Genomic DNA, 4,943 nt, shown 5'->3' with positions numbered 1-4,943 from the left:
TTTGCCGATAACTCTGGGATTTTGCCTCAAAATCCAAAAGAACACGGTATTTCAACCGTTTCGTATTTCTTTACACATTCGTTAGAATCCCAGCCTCACGAAACATTTTCTACCATTTTCAGTTAATTCACTGAAGCCAACAGATGAAACAACTGAAAACCCTTCCAGTCCAATCATGAGCGCGTATTTGTGGCTTCCCGCTAGTTACAGCGCATTTACTCATTTCATTGTAGGGCGCCTTCTCTGACGTGATTTATTTTATCGTTACAGTGACAAATCACCAGAAATAGTTGTAGATTTATATTCAGAGTAACGGCTCCCTATTATCAGCTTTTCTGGCTGGATGTTGTAATTTTACTCTGAAAATTAAGTGAACAGCAAAAGTAAAAGAGAATATCGCGTGAGTGGAGCATCCATTTCTTCCATCTTTCCAAGTCATCATTAAAAAATAGCGAAAATAAGCGACTTGAAACTTTCTAAGAACGGACAAATTACAACTGCAACAATAATTTTATAGCTATAACCAAGGAAGTTTCACAGAGTCCATCATTCAGTTGATTGTCAAAAGTTACCTGTTCTGTCTACACGAAAACTGCAATAGGAACTCAGAGATTTTTTGCAGATTGTGTTATCGAATTTCATTCTGGTCCTCTGCAGTTGCATTAGAGAACGAAAAATAAACAAATGATTCTACATATTCCACTTTTTCAGCTGTGCTCGATCGTGTGATAAAAATTCAATTCGCGTCAGCAAACAAGTGCGGTATCATAGAGCTGGGAAGCGCTAGTTCCTAGAACATTAGCAATTTACGCGTAACTGTGTAAGGAAAATAGGAGGGCAAGTCAAAAATTGTGTACACTTTTGCCACAACGTTTGTTACATTGCGCACGTTGTCTTCTGTCCTCGCACGTGTCGTTGTTATACTGTTGTTGTAATGCTGTGACAGTTTGATCTCATTTCCGCCATTGTTCTTCCTTCTCTTGCCGATATAGCATGGCAGCTTCATTAGAAGTGTGCACCAAAGAGGAACAACGGGCGGTGATCCGATTCCTCTGGTCAGAGGGTGTCAAAAGGGCAGACATTCATCGCAGACTATCATCGCAATATGGGAGAAGCGTATTATCACGTAAAACTGTGTTTTTGTGGATCGAGAAGTTCAAAAGTGGCATGAGGAGGGAGTGGGACGGCCATGAACCTCCACTACAGATGACAACATTCAGCAAGTTCGAGAGATGGTTGTGGCGAATAGGAGAATCACTATCGATGAGGTAGCATCGCTCTCAACATCAGCCATGGCTCCGCCCATCACATCATCCACGACGAGCTCGGTTTCCATGAGGTCTGTGCGCGGTGGGTACCAAGAAAGCTTACCGACGACCATAAGCTTACCCGTGTTAGGGTCTGTCAGCAAAGAAGGTGATGCATTTTTGAGCAGACTTGTGACCGGAGATGAAACGTGGGTGCATCATTACGAGCCTGAGTCAAAGCGCGAGAGTATGCAGTGCAAACGCCCTGGATCGCCGACGAGGAAAAAATTCAAGACATGGCCATCCGCAGGAAAGGTTATGTTAACCGTGTTTTGATACTCTCAGGGGCGCATACTGGCAGAGTTCATGGAAAAGGGAACGACTATCAACAGTGCGGGGTATTGTGAATTGTTGGAAAAGAAACTGAAGCCAGCAATTCGCACCAAACGCCGAGGTTTGCTGTCGAAGAAGGTGTTGTTGTTGCATGACAATGCAGGGCCATACAAGGCCCGTCACACTATTGAATCCATCAGCAAGATGAAATTTGAGGTACTGGAACACCCTCCCAACAGCCCAGACCTTGGTCCAAGTGACTTTCACTTGTTTGGCCAACTCAAGGATGCTTTGCGTGGTCGCCGATTTGCCTCAGATGTGGATGTGCGAAATGCGGTGCAAAAGTGGCTTCACGGCCAACCGAAAACCTTCTATTTGGAAGGAATACGTAAGCTCGTTGACCATTGGGCCAAGTGTATTGAGAAGGAGGGAGATTACGTAGAAAAATTATGTGCGTTGTATACCCCTAGCTTCATGTTAATAAACGGTAGAATGAAAAGTGTAGATAATTCTTTACTTGCCCTCGTATATTAGCGTGATGACAATTGTCAGAGACGAAAGCTCTTGTGTAAAATTTTTGCAACGAGCCATTCCTATGGTAAGGAAAGTCAAGCCACGTTTCTAGGACTGTAAAACGTCGAAAGCGACACGCATCTTGGGTTTTGACTGTCTTTGCTAAGAAACACCTGTAAGGCAGAGCCCACAAGTGAGCCGCAGACATAAAGTAATCTGAAAAATCGCATTTGCAATTGGAAAAGTTTACAGAATATGAAGTAACAGCGAAGTGTAAACACGAACATGTGGGTTGCTGTAGACTCGTTGGTACTCAAGAATTGCTGGGGAGATATATCCGTTGCCATATTACTGCAGCAGGTAAAAGTTCCTCATTTTAGCAGAAGCGGATAGAATTCTAATCCGCCAAATGTCACAATTGCTTCGCCTTTGGAGACAATACAATCATCAAATGTGAGTTGCCTCAATTTAGAAAAGGCAGAGAGAACTGCAATCCACCAAGTGACTCAATTTATTTGTCCTTTAGGACAATTTGCAAACAGTAGTTCTGACATCTGTGTGAGAGGACATTAAAGTCATCGTATTTTAAGTCAGTGTTTTGTGACAGCTCTATCTACGTAAAAGAATATGAATCTGAGTACAACACCTATTCATTCAAACTACTGGCCAATAATATTCAGAACAATGAAAGTAATATTGCAGTCAACTGACTGTTCATTCAGATAAGTATTGGTCGGTAAAATTCAGAGTCGCGGAAGAAGTATTGCAATAAACTGATAACTAAACTTAACACATACAGCCTGAGTAGTGACTCTTATTTCAGTTGATAACAGACGATACCATTTAATTTGGAAATAGCTGAAGATTTAATACATTAAAATTACCTGACATGGTTTTCCTTCCTTATGAAAACTTTTTATTTGCTAAGATCGCAAGGAAGGATACATCGAGTACTAGTTTAGACCAGTTAAATGTCCATCTTCAGGTCATGTAATAGAAAACACGTCTGCATCGACTACTGAAGGAAGGTCCATTGTCACAATCGTGTTTCTACTTCCAAAGTCAAAAACTGTAGTTTAGAATTTTTGAATTTGGAACTGTAAACATGATGTGACAAAGCGTTTTGCTTCAGTAGTCGATGTGGACATCATTTTCTGTTATGTGGTCTCAAGATGTTCATTTCATTCGTTGACACTAGTAACAGATGTATCCTTCCTTGTGATATTGGCAAATAAAAAGTTTTCGATTTAACATACTTACCACAATTTACATTTGTTGAGTCAGATTATTCAAACTGATGCTGCCTTCAAGAGACGTCCTTTGAAATTCACCTTTTTTAGTATTTTGCAAAGGTAAAAGACTTAATTACAGCGTGAGCAATATTTAATTGCGACATTCATTACGCAAAATTATTATTTATGACGTAAAGTGCGTAAATAAATTCAACATTTGCATGAAAAACTATACCTGTAAGATAAAGTTTGTCTCTATGCAGACTGTGTTCAATAGAATAATTTACAGTAATTACTTAATTGAAACTGAATAGCAACTAAGATCTATAAGTATGCATAACTGATAAAAAACTGTGGATGTTGGCAGCGATAACGGACAGCACCTGGGTAGTCTCCTCACTGCAACAATGGGACCACACATACACAAGGAGTTCGTCGACACTCGTGGCCGCGACCTCAAGCTTCCAAAATGAGTCTCAATAAACGACTAAGGGGCTGTGAGGCAAGTTTGTTTATCGCTATGATTTTCTCTATTTCTGCAGCTCCAGTGTTTTCAGTTACATAAGAGCTGATCACTAATGACTTTTTTTACTGGTTTTGGACATGTCTAACTCTTCAAGCACTGAGATCAAGTTATCTTGTTTAACTACCAGTGACAAGCCTTCTTTATCACTACTCTTCACCAAAGCTAAAAGTGGGAAATATATTCATGTAACAGAACATTAATTTACATTCACAATCACAGTTTATGGTAAATCCAACGTGGATATTGAAGGGGGAGGGGGGGGGGGAGGGGAGCGGACAGCAGAGGTGCTTATCAGTGAGATAACGTGTTTCGTAACCTCTACAACGAAGTGACAATCTGCTGTGGAAGATCTGGAATCGTTTGCAGAAAGGTGTAAGCATCCGGCATACAGCTGTGATTAACAAGCAAAAGTATTAGTTGCGACATAAAGTCTTACAGAAACAATGCGACCAGTAAGTGTATAATGAATATTAGTTTATCACTACTTATTCGGTTGCTAACAACAACAGCCCATTTCTTAATAATTTATTTGTTTACGAGTTTCGGGCATAGTTCATCATGAGAATATCATATGAAAAGACTTAATACACAGTATCTTGGCACATAATTTCAATCTTAACATCGGTGCTCAATTAAGATTGAAATCAGGAGACGTGAACCTATGATTTGTTACTAAAATCGTCTACAACGTTTAATATAAGGGGCATTTAAAAATTAAAGAGACAAATTTATGTACGAAAAATTGTATATTTTTACAAAATGAAACTTCTACTAATTCTTAGCACAATCCCCACTAATATTAATACATTTATCCTAGCGATGAACTAGTCTTTTAAAACCTAATGCAAATAAGTTTTTGTCGTGTTGCTAGAGCCACTTCCCCACAAATTTTCGGACCATGCTTTTTTCTTTTGGACTCTGGCTCTATATGGTGAACCCAATTTTATCATCCATTAAAATCTTGTTTAGAATAGCTTCACGTTCCCTTTCATAGCGTTCTTTCAAGTCTCTGCACTTTGAGTCTTGATTTATTGTGTTGTTGCCTTAGCTCTTTCGGGAACCACCTTGTACTTGTTTTGCTGTCCTCGAGCT

Source organism: Schistocerca cancellata, chromosome 4 (genome assembly GCF_023864275.1).
Source record: "Schistocerca cancellata isolate TAMUIC-IGC-003103 chromosome 4, iqSchCanc2.1, whole genome shotgun sequence".
Classification (NCBI taxonomy): Eukaryota; Metazoa; Arthropoda; class Insecta; order Orthoptera; family Acrididae; genus Schistocerca; species Schistocerca cancellata.
Note: the sequence above shows the minus strand (reverse complement) of the source record.